Source organism: Monopterus albus, unplaced genomic scaffold (assembly GCF_001952655.1).
Source record: "Monopterus albus unplaced genomic scaffold, M_albus_1.0 scaffold169.1, whole genome shotgun sequence".
Lineage (NCBI taxonomy): Eukaryota > Metazoa > Chordata > Actinopteri > Synbranchiformes > Synbranchidae > Monopterus > Monopterus albus.
The window spans coordinates 612979-637023 of NW_018128049.1; the positions used below are offsets into that span (position 1 = coordinate 612979).

The 24045-nt window shown below is 40.2% G+C and overlaps 1 long non-coding RNA gene across 1 annotated transcript in view; it reads right to left on the bottom strand.

Annotated features, from left to right (window-relative positions):
• The window catches only part of LOC109969040 (uncharacterized), a 41885-nt gene that overhangs the window by 7368 nt on the left and 10472 nt on the right, over positions 1-24045 (bottom strand). The window lies entirely within an intron of this gene.

Genomic DNA, 24045 nt, shown 5'->3' on the forward strand with positions numbered 1-24045 from the left:
AGTCGGCCGAAATGAGCTGCCTCCACAGGGTGGCCGGGCGCATCCTCAGAGAAAGGGTGAGGAGCTCGATCACCCGAGAGGAGCTCAGAGTAAAACCGCTGCTCCTCCACATTGAGAGGAGCCAGCTGAGGCGGCTCGGGCATCTGTTTCGGATGCCTCCTGCCTTCTGGGCGCCTTCCTAGGGAGGTGTTCCGGGCATGTCCCACGGACACGGAGAAGACCCAGGACACGCTGGAGGGACTATGTCTCTCGGCTGGCCTGGGAATGCCTCGGCATTCCCCCGGAGGAGCTGAAGGAAGTGTCTGGAGAGAGGGAAGTCTGGGCATCTTTGCTTAGACTGCTGCCCCCGCGACCCGGTCCCGGATAAGCGGAGGAAAATGGATGGATGGATGGGATGTAAATCCAACTCCTGCAGAAAGAGGCATTTATAAACAAGCCTTTCTTCAAATATTAGTGTACTGTTTTTATTTCATCAACTTCAAAATAGGAATTGTGACATATGCAAAATTTGGCACACCCTTCTACTTGTAAAACACTCAGAACTGTATTAATCAGTGGGCTTTAACAGACTTGTAACACAGGTAAAAAAAAATTGTCAATAGCAGTTGTCAGGTGATGGCAATTCTGTGTCTCTTCAAACCATTACAGCACTGAACATGGGTGTTGTAATGCTCCCATATACAAAACTCACTATGGTGCCAAAGCCACAGTCTGAAAACCTATTTATTCCTGTTAGAATAACATTTACACAAAAGACAAAAGCAGTTACGAGGAACTTGCGTAACCTTTTAGAATCATAGCAACCTTGACCTTTGACCTACAAAGTTCATCCATGAGTCCAGGTGGACGTTTGTGCCAGATGTATTGAAATTCCTGAGAAATCCTGTTTACAAGAAGGGGCTGGCCAGACAACCTGAAAACAGGATGTCTCCAGCTGTGGCTATCACTGGCACAGAGGCATAATAGAAAATTAATACATACTGTATATTTTAATATTTTTGAATTACAAAATATAAATTTCATGGACAACAGTAATTTACTTTTCACTGGGCAGTATATTTACTGTAGGTGTACTACTGAATGAAATGCTAATCTTAAAAACAGCTTTGTTTTCTTAATAGAGACTTATTTCTTTTGCCCTCACTGGCTCATTAAGAGCGACTACATTGTGTGACATCGGCTCTCTCCATGTTTTGACCCCCATTACCTCTGGTTCTTTTTCAGCTGTGACCATTGTTCTTCCTTCAGCCTTTTCATAAAGTCACTCCCAGACAGAAAACCTCTCTCTGAGGCCCTGAACACCTCGCTTTACTTCTACACCACTATCACAATTCCACATCTGTCCTCCTCTCCCTCATCATCATTTACATTTTCAAATCTGCATTTTTCATATAGATCCCACCTTACTCTAATTTTAATATCACTGTTATTTCCCATGACACCGTTTGTTTTATTATACATTATGAATTTCTTTTCTTTCTGTCTCCCTCTCATCTGTTACTTTCTCCTGCTCCTCCCTCCCTGCCCCCCTTTTCCTCTCCCTTTCCTCTTCTAATCCCTGTGCCCACACCACGCTTATGAGCTGAAATATTTTATCAGGTGGAACCCTCAGTCAAACTTATCATTTTAATCTTATTTCAATAAAAAAAATAATCTCTCTTCTTGGCTGTTTGACAGCAGCTAATGGTTTTTCGTTATCGTAAAGGAAAGTTTGAGGACTGAGATAGACTGCCAAAAAAATGCAAAAAAAAAAAAAAACCCTCCTACCCTCCTGTATATTTGTCCCCCAATGATTAATAAAGCATGCACTGAGAACAGGTAACATATGAGATGAGAGGACAAAAGCCTGCCAAATAGATTCATGCACGTGTGCAGATTTACATATTCCTGTAGCCTTTGAAGCTACAGGAATATGTACGGCTGTTTTCGAAGACTCTATTGTGATGCATTGTTTGTTTTTGGTATTTGCAGGTGCTTACAGCACAGATACCACTTTCTGTGCTAGTGCATGTGTAGGTTTTTCTCCTTTACCTTCATCAAAATGGCATGAACTTCATTATTTTTAGAACCAAACAGACCCATATGTTACATGACAGACGGATTTCCCTCCACCTCAGCAGCAGTGTTAGTGACGTAGGGTTGAGTAGATTCTCCCTCATAAAGGATATTTTTACATTGCTCAAATTTGTCTTGATACAAGACTCACATGTTCTTACAAGCAATGACTGTTGTAGCCATTTCTCTAGCCCATACTAGCCATAAAAAGATCCCTTTCTAATACGGTTCCAGTTTAGGAAATGAGGCACAAAAACCTGTTTCTGTTCAGGTTCAACAGTCTGACTTAGCAACATCTTCCAATATTACGTATGGCCTTTTTTGTACAGACATTCCTTTTGGATGTGACAGGAACAGCTCCACAGAATGATCAAAGAGTCCTTCTAATCAATTTGACCAAACCATCACAACTGGCTGCAACAAGAAGCAAAACATCTACTAGTCTTAAAGGTGAGCCAAAACACACTGTGAGGAAATCTTGTATCCACAGTCTCATCATTTTGGTTACTGCCCAGAGTTCATGACTATAAATGAGGATTGATGGGGCTCAGAGATGCAGATGGAACTATTCCTATCTGATAACAGTTGTAGTGAGCAGAAGGTTTGCAGTGTAAACACTTTGTTAGATGTTTGTTACTGAAAAGGAGAGGACCTCTGACAATCTTCCTTTAATCTGTCTTTATGTTGTTCTCACTCTCAGCAGACTCCACTGGCATCAGAAATGCAGGAGCCAGTCACAGATGTTGCTCCACATGACATCTCTGTTGACCCTGATGTTACATACAAGTGGAGATGCACATCAGTTACACTGTACCCTATGGTGTGAGACTGCACATGTAGAATAAAGGCTGCACTCCACCATTTCCCAGCAGAGTATCATCCCATCACATTTGCACCTGTTGTTTCTTACGTATGTCTGTTTCTTCCAGCTCAGCTACTAACCATCCAAACGTGGACTGGTGACAAACAGGTACATTTAGGACACCGAGCTGTCAGAGGCCAACAACCACTGAAGAGTGTTTGACTTCCTTTCTTGTCAGTAATGTCTGTCAACAAGCATATGCAAGGTTTATGCAAACACACTAGAAATGTAAAACACATCACTTCTTTTTCCCCACTTCATAGTTTTTGCAAAAGGTCTCCCAGAAAGCTCTGAGCTGGTTAAAGGTTGAAACAATAATGTGCATTTCAAATCAGTGACAGAGAGAATAAAAACATGTTCACTGATATAAAATTGTTACAGGTGATCACTATACAGCTGTCACTTGTTCACAGACTTCAGGGAAGCTGCAGCAAACAGAGGAATAGAGGTAGGAGGGTGGGGTAAGAGGAGAGGGAGGAATATCAGGGTGGGAACTAGAGATGCCCTCAACCCAACCTCCTCCTGTTTTTCATGTACTCAGTGTCCATCCCTGTCTCTGTCCTCCATATCACCTCCCAGCTGGCTATTAGAAACACTGGGGGCACATTCCCTGACAGATAATTTGTTAAGTAAAGGAAACAGATGTCTTACGTTACTTGTTGTAAGTCTTTTTTCTCTTTTTCTTTTTTCCACTTTTGGGGGGTGGGGGTACAGGGGGTCACTGAATTCACCACTTAATTCAGTTGGAAGGCAGAGGAATAAGAAGGCCATGGTGGGAGTGTCTGGGGACCCACAAACATCATTCACATCTCCACATAATCATCAAGGCCATGCTGGGATGCCTCCTTAATTTACATAATACCGTCCCGACACTTTTACTCCTGCTATCCATCAAGGCTGGGATGAGGGGATGAGGCCTTCTCCTCTGTTCTCCTTGTCCCACCGTCTATCTTTTCTCCCTCTGATTGTGACTTGTGTTTATCTGCCCAAGCACAAAAGATTGATTCTCCACTGCTTCTCCCCCTTATGTTCAGCAGATATGAATTTTCACGGGATGATGAAGCACCACGTCAGCTAATAATAAACAGAAAACACATATTCAAACACAGAGAGAAGAAAGGCAGAGAGGAGGGGAAGTGGCTGTCTTTGTTTGGCTGATGAGAAGAGATGGATGTTGTAGGGTAAGAGACTGAAGAAGGTATTCTGAAGAAAGTTAAAGTAAAGATGCAGTTCTTTTTTCTCTCCCTGTCACTGCTGGTGGGGGCGGGCAGAGTAAATATGACAGAGGGGAGACTGAGAAGACACAATGCTGTCTGTTTCATTGTTGTTAACCTTGTGTTGTCAGACAAAGCAGACTGCACCAGATCAGTGATGTGGCAGATTGCAATGATAATGTACAATATGTCACTATAATAGATGAATTAATTATTATATCACAACAGAGTGTGTGGCTGGAGCTCACTTATGGGTTAAATCAAAAGTTGGGCCGCCTATGAGCTGCAGTCACTGATATTTAGAAAGCAGGAGGTGTGATTTTCCACAGTTTCACAGTGTACTGTACATTTCCTGTAGAAGCCTTTCTAGTTTAGCAAAATTACATTTGCTACTGTAGGTAAATAGACTTATCCTGTTCTGGTACCTATAGCGCTTTTCTTTGCATTTAAGCACACTCAAAGTGGTTTCACATGATTTTACTGTTCACACTTACACACTGGTGGAAAGCCACTGGGGATTCAGCGTCTTGCTCGAGAACACTTCGACATGTGGACTGGAGAAGCTGGGAATCAAACCACAAACCCTCCAGTTAGGAGATAACCTGTTCTATCTCCTGAGTTTAAATCAGTGTGAATCAATGTTTCATATTAATAATTGAAAAAAAAAGTTCATGTGTAATGTGAAAGGTGTTGATCATAGTGACAAACTCACACAGAGACTCACCCAAACCTGCAACCCTCACAGCGCTACAGAAGTTTTTAGCACCTTTCAGTTCATTGTTTTGGCTTTGCGTCTTATAGCTTTACTGTTTTGGTTCACTCTCATCAGGCTCATTTCCAGAGCAGCTGTTTTCAGTAGGAAACCTCTAAAAACCCACTGTACACTACCTACTCAGCAACAACCAGTAGGCAGATGCTGTTTGTGACCAGCTCGTAAACCCTGAGGAGACTCTGAGTTAAAAGAGATTGAAAACTGGACAGTAGCACAAATCGAAATGAAGGCAAATTTTATAACTTTAAAAGGTGATAATATTCTAATGTTGGGTTTACAGCTTGTCTTACTGATCCAAAGTGGCCATAAATCAATTAATGCTGCTTTAAAGCACTTTCATTTTAAAGGCATGTATTAAATCTGATTCAATTTCAAACTGGATGTTCTCATGATCAAAGATACTGCAGCATACACTGAAAAAACAAATATTTCATACAGTTTCTTAAAAAGTAACTGTTTAAAAATGTTTGTTCATGGATGGATGAGACCATGACATTGACACTGTTGAGGAATTTGAAATTTAAAATATCAATATCGAGCAGCACAGGCCTTTAACTGGTGTGGTGTTAAATCAGAGCGGTGTCGAGGAGCGGTGTGCTGTGTCTGCGAGCGCACAGGGCCATGTCTGGTTCACAGAGGACATTACCATAAGTACCATTACTGTCAGAAAGCATGAGATCAGTATCCACAAAATATACAGCTGCTGCCGTTATGGCAGCTGCCTTGACTTACAACAGCCCTGTCCTAATACTGACATTTCTAGCACCCACACCCACAATGCAGTTTGCTACCAGAAGCAATGGGGCAATATGTTGAATATCACAGCATGGAAGCAATTCAGTCACTAGCAATAAGAAGGAATGAAGGGGATAAACACTTGGATTTGATGTCATTTTTTTCTTACATAACCCCATTTAACACTTTACAAAAAAGAAAACACACACCCATATACACCCACTGCAAACAGTGGGTGTATATGGGTGCCACATAGATGCAGTATGGCCTAATGGGACCCAAATGTCCATGGCTGGATGAAGCATCCTTGTGTGAAAAAATTCTGTCTCTGTCTGCCTTCTCTTAGAATAAAATAACAGAAACACTTAGAGATAGTTAGCACAGCGAAACACTACAGTTTATTCACACTTTGTCCACATACAGCGGTCCCAAGCTGTGGAACAGTCTACCCCTCTGTATTAGCTCTGTACCCACACTGACAGCTTTTAAGTCTTAGTTAAAAATGTATTTATTTATACTGGCTTTCAAATCAAACTGAAAAGCATGTGTGTTTCTATTTAGTTCCTTTCTTTTTCCCTACTGTTATAAGTTTTCTATATGATACCTTTTTTGTCTTTTGCTAGTGTTGTTCTCTGTGCAGCACTTTGGTCAAATGATGCTGTTTTTAAATATGCTTATAAATAAATCTGACTTGACAGTATATGTCTAGATGGAAGAAATCGGCTCATGAGATCAGGTTAGTTTTCAACAGGTCTCCAAGTTTTTCGCATTGCACAGGTTATACATGCTGCCCTCAATGTGTGCTATACAACCCTAAATGAGAAAAAGTTAAGACGGTGTGTAAACTCAAAATAAAACTGAAAATATTGATGTGTAAATCATCTGTGTAATGCATTACACTGAGAACAACATGGCAGCACATTATTTAAGGTGATACCTCATCAGTTTTATTCTTTGTTCAAAATAAACACTTCAGTTCTGAGCACACCAAGTGATTCAGTGTGCCAGGTGTGATTTTGTCCCATTCTTCCTGCAAACAAGTCTTAAGATGCACAACAGTCCTGGGTCTTCTTTGACACAATTTGCCTTTCAAAATGCTCCACACATTCTCTACTGGGGACAGGTCGGGACTACAGGCAGGCCAGTCCAGCACTCACACCCTTTTCCTCCACACCCAGGCCTTGGTAATGTGGCAGTATGAGGTTTTGTATTGTCTTGTTGAAATATGCATGGGTGTCCCTGGAAAAGATGTCATCTTCAAGGCAGCATATGTTGCTCCAACATCTCTATATATTGTTCAGCATTAATGGTTCCATCACAGAAGTGTAAGTGACCTTTACCAAGGGCACTGACACAACCCCAAACCATGACAGACTCTGGCTTTTGGACTTGTTGCTGGTAACAGTCTAGATGGTCCTATTTGTCTTTGGTCCAGACCACACGGCGTCCATTCCTTCCAATAAGACCAGAAATACTGATTGGTCTGTCCACAGTACATGTTTCCACTGTGTGATGGTCCATCCCAGATGCCTCTGAGCCCAGAACAGTCAACCTCTGGACACTGTTGACATAGGGCTTCCTTTTGGCACAGTACAGTTTTAAGCAGCATTTATGGATGTAACTACGTATTGTAGTGTCTGACACAGATGTGCCAAAGTCATCCTGAGCCCATGTGGTTATATCACTTATATAAGAGAGATGATTCTTGATGCAGTGATGTCTGAGGGATCGGAGAGCTCGGTCATCTTAGGCTTGGCCCTTAATGTGCTGAAATCCCTCCAGATTCCTTGAATCTTTTAATTATGTTATGTGTTGTAGAGGGTGACAGATCCAAATCCCTTCCTATCTTTCTTTGAGCATTTCAGTAAGGTTCTCACACATATGTTGGCAAACCTAAACTGCAACTGCCCCAACTTTATTTGGAATGTGTTGCAGCATCAGGATTAAAGTGAGTGTTTATTTTGAACAAAGAATAAAATTGATGAGGTATAACATCAAATAATGTGCTGCTGTATTGTTTTCAATGTAACACATGACACAGATGATTTACATATCACTATTTTCAGTTTTAATTTTGACTTTACATACCATCCCAACTTTTTCTCATTTGGGGTTGTAAAAGCAATTTCTCCACTGTTTAAACGACACTGGATTTGCATCAGAATGCATGGAAAGCTTGTCTTTGTTCACACTGCTGTCATATTTCATACAGAGAAATCCAGCTCTAAGTGAGAATATTCTCTGCTGTACTGTGAAAGTTGCCAGCTAATTACAGCCTTGCTTTATGGTAGCTTGGAAATCACCATCCACATTGTGTACTACATTCTGACACTGGCCAAACTCTAGAATCAGCTCCATACATTGTAAATGACTGTGCAGCTTATAAAGGGCTTTAAACTGCTCAACAAGACTGTATTGTTGATTTAACTGCCACCACTGTCAGAGAGGTGTTGCTAACAGATGTAACCATGTGTGATGCCAGGATCATTTAATGTCTCTTGTGACCTGCTGTGCAACCTACTGTATTCAACATCCCCAATGTTATTTTTCTGAATAAAGCCTGAAGAAAATTGTTAAATCTAGATAAGTTGTGTTTTTGATCTGTAAATGGATAAAGCTTTTTTCTGAACTGATCAAGTGCCAGTTCCTGGTGGTACAAAATGTCACTGGGATTTAAATGTAGATTAGTAAAACTGATAGTTGGCAGCCTTAGCTGCAGGCTTTGGAATATTTTTTGACCTGCAGCAGGTGAGCGGCAGCGAAGTGACCGGGCACAGTAGAGGGTAATGTTTTATACCATTGACTTGTGTCACAAAAAGGGAACCCGCCTGTGTGTTTTCTGGTCTGGCATGCATGGGATGCAATCATGGGAGAAGCTGAGCAAGAGAAGAAACCAATCATTCTTAAAGGGCCAGTAAAACTACAGTACATAATACAAAAGGCAACACATAGCAGTGCAAAATAAAAAATGAAAAGCTTCAAGCTTCTATCTACACTAATAAGTTACACTACGCAGAATGGCGGTAAAATATATACCTTATGAAGAAAGTTGAAATCACAGATTAGTATGGAAACACATAAGATTACTGTAACTGATCATTTAGACAAATATAAAGTTGAATTTCTGGTTATAATTATCCAGTTGTTGTGGATCAGGATGAAATTGGAAAAAGCTGAATTTTTACAACCTACAGTATGTCAAAACATTTTCACTGGTAAACTGTCATGGTCTGCTCCTGCCTTCCTGTCAGAGGCTTTTATTTTGAAAGGGACTTCCTGGTTTCCACCATCTCACCCTCTCCAGCTTTGTTACTGCCCATCAGTGGCTGATTCAGATCACCTAGCTGATTCCACTCACCTGTTGCTTATTATCTCAACCTTATAAATACTGCTTTGTTTTCTTCCTCTGGTTGCCAGATGGCTGCTCACCTTGCTGCAGTGCTGTCCCACTGTCCCTGTTTCACATCTGTTTTTGCCTGTTGGAGTCTCTCTGCCTATCTGTGCTCTGTCAAAGGTTGTGTGATGTGTTTTTAGCTTTGACTTTGTCTCTGTTTTGCCTGATCTTCTGCTGAGACTTTGTTTTTCTGCCCTGTGTGTGGGAGCTCATTTTGTTCACTGCTTGTCTCAGACTGTTCATGTTTATGGATGTTCTTGTGCTGGTGCATATTTTTGTTTCAGTTGACTCCAATACAAAAGAATATTTTGGTTCTCTTGACCAGCTACTACTAGTCTGCTGTTTCTGGGGCCTAATAGGACGCGTTCTCAGTCCACCCCTGAGAATTTTCTAGTCAACACCTTTTTCTGGTGGTTGCTATCTTGGGTCCCTCCTAAGAGGGAGATGGGCAAAGTTTTCACATGCTATATTTTTTTTCCAGTCCACTTGTATATTAAAAACCTGTACTCGCATCACATCTGCTTCCTCCAGCTGCTCTGTGGTGCTAAAGTACTCGACTCTACCACCTTGAACTGCCAGACCACCCAGCAACATAACTCAGCAGCCTGAATCCAGTGGTTCTTGAGTCCTCCAGAGTTCCACTATTTACACTGATTAGGTGAATAATGTTACCTCTGTCCTATACATTTGTTTATTATAACTTTCAAACATCTGAGTCAACTGTGTTTCGCTTTTGGATCCTACACTAACTGGCTGACTGTAAATAAACTGTTGCAGGAGAGTAGTAGTTGGGGGTCCTCAGCATTTACCAGCATGCAACAAATGACAATCTTAAACTGCATGATCAAAACTGATAATAGTAATACAATATTAATCATTGGTTGTATGCATTTGAAAAGCTATACTTGTACTTATCCTCTTGTAATCATGCATGGAAAGGTTGCATGTTTGACTCATGGGGCATTATTAGTGACTTGTAGATCAGTATTGCTTACCTGCCTCGAAAAGAAGTGACTTGTTGTTAGTAACCTTCCTTTAAAAGTGACTCATGAATTGGAATCAGTGACTTAGCTCCAATGAAAGTCACTTATGGATCAGCAAACACTGCCCTAATACTGTGCCTCATGATTCACCCACTGCAAGTCAAGAAATATTCCCAAGCCCCTCTTAGCCTTGAACATGAACACAGTGTTGGCGGGTTACACTAGGCAGTCTTACCAAAGAAAAGAACAGACAATTGGAGGTCAGTTCCAGCTCCACATAACAGGTAGCCTGGCTGTATGTGTGTACATGTCTTTATTACACTGTGTGGACAAATTGTTTTTGTTACGAAGACATTGCATTGTCAGGACAGTTTAGCTGGTCCTCACATTCAATAGGTGTTAGGGGTTAAGGTTTTAAGGTTGTTAGAATTACATTAGCGTTGGGTATTTAGTTTTGATGGTTAAGGTTAGGATAAGGAACACATTATGTCAATGTATGTCCTCACAAACATAGTAACGCATGACTGTGTGTCAGAGCACATGGTGTTGCATTGTCTGGCTAGACTGTTAGTGATTATTGGCAACAGCCTCAGCAGTAAAACTGTTTTACTATGCATTAACTAGTACCTGTATACACCTCTCTGGGATACATTTAATCAGCCTGATAATCAGAATAACCTTCCATTTCATTGCATTGCATTTTATGTATTCAGCACGACATTGTGTTCATGGTGTCCATTTCTTCTTAGAAGTGGAAGTAATTTGGCTTTGGTTTACTCTAACCAATCAGTAGCAGATAACAGATCCTACCTGTGTGCTCCATAGTGGCTACTACAGTACAGTGGCTGATTTTCCATCTCTTTTATGGATAAAGACAGAAAATATTAAGTAACTCTTCAAATGTTTACATTTTACACATACATTTACATCTTTACAGCTTTAGATGCAATCTTTCCTGAACTTAACTGTGTAAGTTTTCTAACCTTAATGATATTTTCTTTGTCCTAACAACAGTAACCCCATTATAGTTGTCATGCATATATACTGAAATGGCATTGGATATTATAAAGTGATTTTACTTAATATACAGTCTAAGCTATTTCTCTCATGATAGTTGACTAGTGCGTTTTTGGAGATTTGTTCCATAAAGTTGACTATAAACCTTGTTTGTATCTTTTGTCTCAGCATTAAGTCAGAACAGGCAAGCTTTAGTGCTGGAGTAAAGCCAGCCAGTATTTCAGCTCTGATGGACTCACCCATAAGCCACTACTAAAGGGCAGCTTTTGACATTATAAAATTTAATTGTGTCTTCAAGTATCCAAGTAATTATGGCACTTGCGTGACAATGATCCCAGGTTGTACAAGTCAAGAAGGTGCAGTGTTATTTCGAATGTGTTGTCCAGCCCTTGATAAAGATGTAATGGTAATGCATAATCATCCTCTCCAGTTTAGTTTTGTCCTTTTATTCATCATAAAAACTCATCTGTGTATTATACAATGTGGGGTTTCCACCAGAGGATTAGTTCTGCTTCATGGGATTTTTAGTTTTCTTTTAGGTGTCTGTCTGATGAAGGCATTGCTCTCTCAGAAGACTAGGAGACCAGAGAGAGGGCGTTTAGTCAAGAGGGTGGATGTAGTTAGATTTCACTATATTTGGAGAAAGGGGTAGCAATCAGGTAGAATGGAGGAGGTGGGTGGGGGTAGTTAAAGATTAGAGGACATAGGGAGAAATAGATGGAGGAGGATGGATGATGGTAGGTACAGTATTGGATCTAAGAGGGAGGTACAGTGGTACTGTAGGTGATAGGATGAGAGGGGTGTCCCCCCTAGGTTGAATGAGTGGTAGGCTTGAGAGGACCTAAGTCAGTCTCAAGTTGTAAAAATGAGGCTTTTTGACTCAGCTTGAACTCATCTGCTTTAAGACTTGATTGCCTGAGACTCACTAAACATGAGTTTATTCATTATACCATTGTAATTGTAATAATACTTTGAACTGACAAATTTGAGAGACACGATGCTTTTTGACTAATACTTGAGATACAGTGGACAAAAGATAACTGTGGGAAATTGCCAGTTTACTGATGTTCCAAGGGCAACATCAATATCAGTTGCGTAATTGTGTAAGTACAGAGCTGGAGTCAGAACATGGTTAGCTTATCTGTTATCAGGATGGAACAGCAGCAATCATTTTTGGTGAATAATGTGTATATTTCACAGTCATTATGATATTATCTGTAGCATATGTCCACTTTTTAATCACTGGGTGGATGTTGTAAATGTTTTATCTTATCCAATGTGCAGTTTAAATCTGTTATGTTGAAATTTCGCCATGAATACAGAACAGATTTAAACTGCACATTGGATATGTTGAAATTTCGCCATGAATACAGATTTGAGGAATGAACCAATTACAGGTAAGTTTACTTATGCACTAGGAGTTGATTTCAATCGATCAGGAACACAGATACAAAGCACCTTGTGATCTGGTGTCTTTGCACACATAGAATTGCACAAATTATTATACAGCAACACCCCTACCCCCCAAAAATGTTCTCTTTGGATTTATACTGATCTCAAATAACCCTTGGGACCCCAAAAAGTCCAGATTTCTGGCAAAATCCAGGGAATTCCATCCCTGTGTATTTAAGATTACTCATAGGTTTAATTCTATGAGTTGGATGAAAAACTTGCTATTCTGGTAGTTGATAGAAACTTAAAATATAGATTTTCTTTTCTTTTTTTTTAATGAGATAGCTCATTGCACCAATGACTGACTTATAAAATAGCATGGCTGAATGTGACAGGCTGACACACCTGTCAATAAAATACATTACACACATCCCAAGACATGATTCAATAACTTCTTGATTTACTGAAATTTATTCAAGAAGTTCTAACTTTTCTTAGACTGCTGTATATCACCAACATAACAAAAAACCTTAGGAAATGTTACTTTAGACATAGATTCATTACAGTCACAATGTTTCTGATGCCAGATTGGAGATAGGTGAAGATAAGTTAAAGTAGACAAATATGACATGGAGGTGAAGAGAGCAAAATAGGTTGACAGGTCTTAGGTGGAGACAGTTTGTGAAGATAGGCAGATGTAGGCAGCAATAAGAGGGAATAGGTGGAGGTGTGTAGAGATAAAGAGGATGCAGATGTGGAAGGGAATGAGGTGTGATGAAAGAGAGAGAGGATATATTGAGTATAAGAGGTAGTGACAGGGATGGGAGACAGAGTGAGAGACCTTCACCAGAACAGAGAGAGAGAAAAGTCCAGTCACAGCTGAGGCACTAATAACCCTCTCCCCATAACCCAACTCTGCCCTTCCATGTTAACATACTGTGAACTGAGCACAAGTGACAAAATCAATCCATCACGGCTGCCCGCCGACCGGCACAGAAAGGGACAGAGGAGCTAACAGAAATTGATGACATCCACGCTCGAATTTTACACAGTTTCGGCCACAGTGGCGATTGAAACAGACAGAGATTTATAGTCCAGCCAGGGACTGCGGCTCTCCTTGATTGCCTCTTTTTTCCTTCCCTTCTTTCTCCACCATGAAGCCCCCTTTTTTGCATATTTATTCCCAAGCTCATCAAGAGAGAGCAGACTCAACAGAGTGACAATCTTATTTCACCTTTTTGGAGGAGGAGGTAGTGGTGGTGAGTGGGAGGTTTCATCCTACACTTTGGATGATAGCGGGGCTGCCCATCCTATTTTGTGATGGAATGATTTGGGAAGTGCCTTTCCTTTTCCTTTTAAAGTATAGACTTGTACTTGCACAATATTTGGCATCCAGTGAGCAACAGGTAATTGCTGGAGAACTGCTGGGAAATAATGATATGAAAGAAAAGGTGCTCTCAGTTCTCTAAAATGCTGCATTAAGAATGGATTTAAAAACTGTATTCTGCAGATGAACCCTTACCTTGAGCATGAGGTGAATCCACGTGCTTTGCTCAGGTGCTGTATATTTAGGGTTTTGCTGGATAGTCATATTTTGAGCAGATGACATACAGGAAAGCAAATATTTAGAGAGACTGATGTTCTCTGATTTTCCTTGTGGCCATCCATTTTTTTATCCTCTATAGACATGAGAAGAATTTTCTCTCCTCCTTTTTTGTCATTTATCAAAATGATTGTCTTGTCTTTGTGCATCACATAGATATTATTTTAGGGCATTTCATACAGTGTTCACAGGGGAAGGTGTATTTATAAAATCCACTACCAACTCCTCCAACCAATGAAGTTGGGACATTGTGTAAAATGTAAATAAAAACAAAATACAATGACTTGCAAATCCTTTTTGACCCATATTTAATTGAACACACCACAAAGACAATATATTTAATGTTCAAACTGATAAAGTTGATTGTTTTTTGCAAATATTCACTCATTTTGAATTTGATGCCTGCAAAACATTCTAAAAAACCTGGGGCAGGCGTATTTTTACCACTGTGTTACATCACCTTTTCTTTTATTATTTGGGAACTGAGAGCACTAATTGTTGAAGCTTTATCGGTGGAATTCTTTCCCATTCTTGCTTGATGTATAACTTGCCCAGCTGTTGCTGCATAGAGACGTAGATCTCCATTTCTGGAACTAAAAAGATGGAGTTTGAACTTAAACTTAACGCGCCAGACTGTAGCATGCCAGCTAGCTTTAGCAACATAAACAAGTCACACTGTAAACAGATTAGCTTTACAGAGTACACTGACTTGAGTAAGAAGTAAATGGCTAAATACATGTCCCATGCTGCCTGACATAACAATTTCTACTTACAGTAACAAACAAGTCACACTACACTTATGTATTAGCTGCACTCATCTTCACTCCAGTGCTCAGCAGTGCAGCCGCGCATGTTGGGGGCTCACATACAGTCAACCTCTGCAGCACTGATGATGGTAACTATCCATCCATCCATTTTCTATACCGCTTAGTTCCAAACGGGGCCACAGGGGGATGAAGCCAATCCCAGCCCGCTGCAGGCGAGAGGCGGGGTAAACCCTGGACAGGTCGCCAGTCCATCGCAGGGCTTGATGGTAACTAACTTAAAAAAATAATAATAATAACCCTGTATCCAGGTTATGCAACAGATCAGCACCAAAATCTATTCAGTTCTACCCTACCTCATCAAAAAATGTCATTAAAATCTATTCATTACATTCTGAGTTATGCTGTTAACAAACATTGAAAAAAAAACTACAACAAAAAAACACAGGCAAAAAGATAACCCCCACCCTTGGCAGAGGTAAAAATCTCGAGTGAGGTCAAGCCTGGAGAGACACTCAGCCACCCACTGACATTGTCGGAAATTTTTCAAAACTAACGCATCGATCATTCAAACAATTCTGGTCATTTTGACTCAGCTGACCTTTTACAAGCTGTGTTATTGGGTTTATTTGTGAGGTTTTTTTGCCTTTTGAATATTTTGCAAAGCAAATGTACAAATCTCTTCCTTGTGCCTTACACCACTGACTTTATAGAAATATTTATGGGGCAAGGGACTGTTTTAGAACTGTTACAGAAATCCTACCCAGCTTATCTGTTTAAGATTGTCACGATGATTTTGAAAAAAAGAAAAAAGAGTGGCACTTTTTTAAATGTGACTTTGATAATGAAGTAGAAAAAGTGTAAGGAAGGGGCTAGACAAACTCTTAGTGAGTCTGGACCTGTCACTTAATGTATGATCAGATGATAAAAGCCCCAGTGAATTGACAGAAGAAAAGGATAAGTGCAGTATATATTTGTCTGTGTTTGTCCGCCCTACTGGAAACTGTGGCTTTCCATATTCGCTGGGTGATTATAGCATTCATGGTGGCTCTGACCGGATTTCTACTTTGGCTTTAAGCAGCTTTTATGCTCACTACTAAATGTAGAGAATAACTCAGAGTAGCGAGTGTTTTCAGCTGTTGTGGGCAAGACCTCATGTCATGTTGCAAACGCTGATTGAGATCTCGGTCAAGCTCATTCTTAAGCATCTTTATTTGCGCCTGGAAAAGGAAAAATGATGCCTACTGCTCTTCACTGTGTTTGCAAGCTGTTTTTCTGCTATTGCAGAGCTCTGTACATAATTTTGTCTATTTGTCTGTGAGTGACTTTGTTGTCTGCAGCTGTCATCTTGACTAGGATGTCTGAGTGGGGGTGGTGTCGGGGTGGGGTGACTCTCTCCGCTCAGTCATGCTGTGAAGGTTTTATGAGTACTTATGGAAAGTATAAATTTCACAAGCAGTGCCGAGCTGCAACCAAACGGTGCTTGACGACAGTGTCAGTGTAACGGCCACAGCAGTTAGCTTGACAGCAAATTGATTAGAATAATTCAAATGTGATGAATAACTTTCATCATATAACCACATAGTCCGGTGCGTGCGCCATTCGTTAGGGCCGCTAGGGTGTATGATAGGACTGTGCACTGGAGAGAGACAACATATGAAGAATATGCATTACACCAAACATCTTTGTCGCAAATGGAAGTAGCTTCACACACTGTGTGACAATTGTCATGAAAAACTGGAGCTGTTAGGAATTAGGCTAGAGTCCTGTCAGAGCGGTACTTTTCTCTTTTCAATTTGTGTCTTGACATTACAGTAAATGAAACTGATATCCAGGCAGTTTAACTGTGGTGTGAGGTTGGAAATAATACGGCAGATAATGACTGCAGTAAATCACAGATGACTGTACATGCCGAACAATCACTTATACACACAAACCTGTCCCAGATATCACCAGACAAAAAGGTCAAAGGTCAAATATATAGAATCGGATTGATTACATGTTTCTCAGAATTTTGCCTTCTAATGCCCTGCATAATGCTTACATTGCCATATTTAATGAAGGCAATCTGCATGAACATGTTTCATTATTTATTCATTTATTAAGAGCTGAATAGTCAAAACTTCGTCAGGCTGATCGGTTTTAATTAACAGTGGGTGACAGATTTTGAGTAAAAATGATAAAAGTCTACATGGTCCACAATGTGATATCCCTCTGCAAAGAGCCCTGTGCATGTCCAACCAGCGAGAAGCGCACAGACAAGACATAAATAAAGGACATAAGGTCTGTCATGTTAAATAACCAAAACTCTGGCAAACATTTTTGTCATCAGGTACAGTAATACTCCATCAGCCATAACAAGAAGCTGACTGAACAAAAACATGAACAAAAAAAAAAAAAAAAAGGCAAATGGGTTTAAGGAAAGTCGTCTAAATGCTGACAGTATGCCATCACTGCAGGTGTGTTAGATGCTATATTCCATGTAGTTCACACATTCAAGTAAATGACATTAGCATAACCTTGAATACAAATTACAAGTCTAATGAAAGGTAGTAAAACAGCCATTAATGTTGTTTGATGTGCAAGAACACAACTTCTGATTGCATTTGAATTCTTTATTTACAGTCACACATATTAAACATATGTGGAGTCCCCAAGTATAATTTTTCTTTTTAAATAAAGTCTGATCGAATGGAATATAAATTGCCACTGACTGATGGGAAGTGGAATATGTAGATTACCAAACAAAAAACACATTACATAAAATGCTCTTACATGAGCCGCTCATGCAGTGTTTTTCTTAATATTCATATGCAACCTGACAGATGTTTTCTGCATTTAAACAAAATAAACACTGGTAGATAAAAACAACAAAAAGTGCAGCCACTTTAAGTGTTTAAAAATGCTTCAGTACTTTAAACTTGGAGCCTGAAAACCATCTGAATGGAGAATTTGGAGATGCATATTACACAGAGTGATAATTAATTAAAGAATGTGAATCGCAACTGGTCCACAAATGATCAAAACACTGACCCCTGGGCACCCTACTGGTCTCAGGGTTTAACTGCGGACCTGATCATTAACCGGGCATTCCCCATCACTTTATAATAAAGCTAAAATAAATGAGGGGAAAAAACAACCCTGGTACCTGTGAGACTCTCGAAAAGGCCATTTATGCACAATTAATTTAGGAGACACTAGCAGAACCACACCACACACTGTAACTATACAAGTGGTTTGACTAGAATACTGGCCTGGTTTTAATCAGACATGCCGAAACTACAACAGGAGCGCTTTCATTCATTAGAAAGAAATTAAACTTTAAGTACACAGTTGGGCAGAAATCTAACATACTGGCGAACAGTGGCCCAGATCAGGCATTGGTTCTGCTCTCAGCTGTTTTACAGTCCCAATGAGGAGAGTGTTGTCAGTTGGACCACTCTGAATCATATCGATGGACATAAACTAGCTTGGACATAACTTGACAGTGGCAAGTTTTGCCTTGAGTTTATCTGATAAACTGTTCAGAGTCAGAATCAGAATCTGTAATGGCCACATACTTCTGAGCATACAAGGAATGAGACTCTGATACAGAGGCTCTCAGTGTATTGTATACACACACACACACACACACACACACACACACACACACACACACACACACAAACTGGGAATAGGAAATGTGCAATGTGCAATCCAAATAGGGAAGGGTGAGGGGGAAGAGAGACACAGTGTTTGTAAATTTGCAGTAATTGCAGTAAGTGTTGAACAACGCTGTACAAGAACATCAGAACACGGCAACCAAAGTACATAATCAAATGAATAATTCCCCTGTCTTAGCACTGGCTGCAAACTCCATGGCCCCAAAAAATCCTGAAGGCTACTGTCATGTCTCTAAAGATTGCATCTACACACACATACAAACACACACACGTTGGTGAGTTGTCCTCACTGTGGCTCAAGAACTGCATTTGCAGCAACATTTAACGTAATAATCAGTGACATTTTCATATGAATAAATGTCACTGTCACTGCTTTTCTGTCAGTGAATGCTACAACACAGCAGGGAGTCAACCTATAGCCAGTTCATGAAAGCTTTTACATCTGCCGGTGTAAACAGCCGGTCTGGAAAGACAAAAAACAAAAGAAATCGCAAAGTCCACAGAAAGCTGTGGTATATTTGTTTGCTGTTTATTTGGAATGAAAGGAGGAAGGATTTTATCGATTAATGGACTGGGTAGATTAGTGTTTAGATTTTTGGAAGTTTAGTTTTGGGCAGTGGTTTTCAACCATTTTGGCTGGTGAACTCCCAAAATGAAATAGTGTATATTTGTCACACAGCTTGTGTGTAAACAGCAGTTTTCTCCTTTAAATGTCTGTGTTTTCTATCAAAACACTTAGAAGGTGTAAAACTATCCAATATTTCAACAGTATTTTCTTGTTTTCTATCTTATTAATCTTGTGACCCTTCAGATGTACCTTTTGATCCAGTGGAGGAGTTTTGACCCCAGACCAGAAACCACTGCTAAAAAATGCTAATAAACAAGTAATGTCTGTGTGTCATTGATCTCCACATATCCTCACACGCATCAAAGTAGCCCCTCTTTTTGCCAATGCCACTCAAACACAGCAGCCCCATGTCACACGCATCTGCGTCCTGTGCAGTTTGTCAACGCTGCATCTTGTGCAGCCATTGGCTGTTGCCAAGCAACCTGTGTGTCTCACAGTCTATTTCCCATGATAAATTAGCTGGGCTGTTACTATGCCAACAGAATTTGTTACTTAATTAAACTGATTTGGATCGCAATTGGCTGGAGGGGAGAGAGAGAGGGGCACACTCTGAGTGAGAGAAAGTGTGTGTGTGGGGGGGCATGACACGCACGCACGCACACACACACACACACACACACACACACACACACGCAGGGGCCAAGGATGCGACAGAGAGAATCCACAGAGGAATGAGTGTTATTAGATAGACTGAGATATTGAAATGGTCAGGCTTTGTAGAGGAGGGCAACAAAAGAAGAAAGATGGAAAAACAAAATCCAAAAGAAAGGACCCGTCTGAAATTAACCGCTTGACGCCTTCAGAGGTGATTCATTTTTTTCTCTCTGCTCTTAAGAGAAATACATTTTCCCTGACAACAAATGTATTTTTCTCTTTTTTTGCTATTCTACTTTTATTCAAATGAACTGCTGACAGGTCAGGCTGCTCAGGTGATGTGGAACTCGCATAGCTGTGGTGTAACATTAGAAATCTGCTCCTGGAGACAAACACAAGGCCTTTTGCTTATGTGGTTAAAGGAGAAAGAAGAAAAAAAGACACTATATGTCAAAAAATAGCTGTTGATGACTGCCTAATTCCAGAGGTACAGTAAATGCCGCCCCTTCCCCATCCTACTGTTGCAACTTGAAAGGTCTAGACAATTGCATTGTGTAGTGTAGCATACGCTGCCACTGGGCTTTGACCGCTAAGCGAAGAAAAGAAAGAATGGCAGAACAATTTGGGTGATGGAGCAGGACCAAACGGAAGGGAGCGGCAAGCATGTAATCTCCTAATTTGGAGCATCATGGCATCATATCCCTGCTTGCTTGCTGCGTTCTCTCTGCTTCACCTATAGCTGTAGGCACGCTCTTATTTCCATAACTTCCTGACAAAACCATTTTGTCCTGCCTGATTGGGCCTATTTGCATGGGACACCTCTTCTGCATATAGATTGATGGGTTTAATCAGCAAATCAGGGAGAGTGCTCACACATCAATCACTGTGACACCACTCTGTCTTGCTTTCAGTTGTAGTAGCCTTTTTTCTTTTCTTTTTCTTTTTTTGTCACTCTCTGGCTCTTTTTCACTCCTGCTGCCCTCCTGATGTTCCACTCACATTCATCAGGGAATGCCAGAGAGCCACAGAGACTATCGGGGAGGGATAACAGAGACTCCTCTCTCTTTCTTCTTTCCCCAGTTTTTACAAACTCTAGTGTGACTGCTGATGCTGCTTCAGTCATTGTGGAAAAAACAAATTTTCAGCGCTTTTGACAAGTGATTTTTTTCCCCTAAATTTCAGGGACAGTTGCAAGACTAATGTTACCTCGGTAAAAATTCCAGTAACAATATCAAATTTTTGAATTTTTTTAAAGGTGGGTCCAGCAAAGGTCCAAGGTCCAGCTGTCCCAAATCAAAAACGCTGGCTCACACTGTAAATTCAGTGCACATTTCCACAGGAATAATTCCAACAGTGCAACAACGTGCGGTACTCGCTCTGCTGCTCTGTTTCCCTTTTGGAAAAAAAAAATACTGTTTCCTTTCACTACTTACAGGGTTTCTGCAGTTTAAATTTAAGACTTTAAAGAACTTTTTAAAGCCACGTAATGCAACAGATATGTAATTTAATAACTATAAGCTAAAGTATGAAAGTATGGTGGAAAACCAACAGGGATGTAGGTGTTTTAAGTAATTCTGAACTGTATATAACATTTATTGTAAATTATTTCATTAAAGATTATTAATGGATAAGCAGCATAAAATGGATAGCTGGATTAACCTAATAATAATAATAATTAATTTAAGGACAGTGCACTGTCACAACTATCCCACTTTGATTTTAGATGTGCAATGTCTCCTGACAGCTACAGTCACATACAGAAACATTTTACAACCAACATCAGACAAAGACTTTTTTAAGGAAAAAGAATTATTTAAATAATTTCTATACCTGCAGATACCCAATATTATTTCCACCACTTTCTCCATATGTTTCAAATTAAAAGTTAACCAATAAAGACATGTGAGATTTGAGATGCTTGAAAACTTTTAATGTGAACATCTGTGCAGGAAGTGTTGCTTTTCATTGCCAGTACTAGAATGTGATAAAATATATTTGCAGAAATGATGAATTGAAGTGTGCCAAAAGAGTGTCTGTTTAAAAATAAAGGCCTCTCGCTGTAGTTGAAGTAAATAAATACAAAAAGCTGACAATTTATGTAAAAATAACTGAACACAGCTCTTTGTACATCTCTGTGGTTTGAGACAAGGAAGGTGGGAAATCAATGTCTGTGCAGTGGAGTAGGAGGGGGTATGTCAGGTCATCAAAATGATCCTTGTACATCCATCCACATGTATTCATGCATTTGTGAGCATCATACACACACATGCATAACACTGCTTCCCTATCTTTGTTATCTATAGCCCATGTATATGCAGTAGACAAGCTGTGTGAGCTAGGGGGATACTGTCTTTGAAGGTTCATGCATGCATGTGTGTATGTGTGTAGATGCAGGAGTAGATGCAGGAATATGAAACCTAACAGTGAGCTGGCTAGATGGCCAGGCCCTGGGGACAGCGAGCTGGCCTGGAGGAGCAGCCTGCACCACAACCATCCACATCAATGGGATAAGGCAGCTCATTAAAAATCCCTCTGATATAGATTGATGTGTCTGGGCTGCCGTAGCCAACTAAGGCACATGCTGGGTAACTGTGACAATGTTGGGGGTCAAATTTGGCCGGGGACCTCGCAGCATCTTCCTGTTTCTGTCCAGTGAGATGACAGTAATCCTTCATAAGTGTTGTGGCAGATATTCTGTAGTACGGTGTAATGTGAGTGCATTCTGCAGTATTGTATTGTCTGCAGTATAGTGCATGATAGCAGGACAGACTGATATTGTACAGTCTAGTGTATCACAGTGTGCGTGCATAGTTAAAAATCCAGTGTGTAACTCAGACTCCCCAGAGACAAAACAAAAATCACCTTTCCTCTGGCAGTGCCCTTGAAGCTGCACTAATAAATATTTTGATATTCACAATGGATCAAATGACTACTACAAACCTAGAGATATTCACCACTTATGCAACTCTGCAGTTCCCCTCAGGACTATGTGGCATGTTGGCATCTTTCAGCTGGATTGTGATGGTTTTATTGCTGTTTAGATTGAGTCTCAAAACACTCATCAACCTTGTTTCCACTGAAAAGCTCTTTTAAACCCTCTATACACCATGTGCTCATAGACTACTATAGTGGGTAAACAATATCATACCATTAAGGAGTCAAACTCTCCCGCTTTTAAAGCAAACGCTAAACAATGACTGCTAAATATAGAATTCTGAACCATTTCTGTTGCAAACACGAGGGACAGCAAAAGAAATTTGTGATGGATTTTATCATTCTATCCCTGTCTGATATATTGGACTGTTTTTGCAGATGTACCAACCAAAGCAGAGTGAAAGCAGAGGGAATATTAAATATTATTTCCATTCACTTGGTGGCCAGAGTCACAACTCCCAGTGAATGCCAATGTGTCTGCTAGATGTGCAAATGTACGCTTTGAATGGCAGACATTTCGACTTGTCATAGCAGTCAATTAAGTGTTGCAGTATCTCAAAGACAGTGAATCAACATACACAATACCAAGACTCTGACTCCGGAACTAGTCTGTGCTTTTTCTCCTATGACGCACAGTAAAATACCAAAATGTTTATGAAAAAAGACGATAGGCTACAGTTTGCTACTGTATGTGATGATAATGTATAGGATGTCTCAAGGTCTCTCTCATTAAAGAGGCTGCAAACCTTAGTGGTATGATTCTGGTTAATCAAGGGTAAAGAAAAGAAAATAATGTTGATTTTTTATTGTTTCACTAGCCCCAAAAGGCCAAAATGGTTGCTGTTTCAGTTGTGTTGAGACTGAACATGAATCAAGAGTTTGCTTTACTTTATTGACACATATTGTTAGATTGTTTGGGCAGCCAGCTTTTTGTTTGTTTGTTTTAGCCCCATACAACCTGTGCTACAGTAGGTGTGTAAACTACTGACCATGTGGTGCTTGGCTGTGTTTGTGTTACAGCTCAGATTTTGTCTGAACCTGTTCTGATGTCTGTTAAATCACAGAGTGGGGTCTTAGGATCATTGCAGGTTTTCTCCTCAAAGTTGAACCAATTTGTGTATCTTCACATCTGCTTGCAGCATCCACAGTAAATTTACATCTATTTTGTGTCCACTCATGGTTTCATCAACTTTAACTACAATCATACTGCCTGTAAAATTTGCCTCATATTCAGTCCCACAACATTTTATGGTACTGGACTTTGATTTTAATTCACTGGTTTCATTTTATGTTTTGTAATAGTTGTAGGTTATAGTCTACACACCAGTTCATAGAGAGCCAAGTGTCTGCACATTTTCATATTGTCTGATTTGAACTTAGCAGAGATACCTGCACTTTTTCAAACACTTGTCCTCCTAAAAGCATCATGCCTGTGG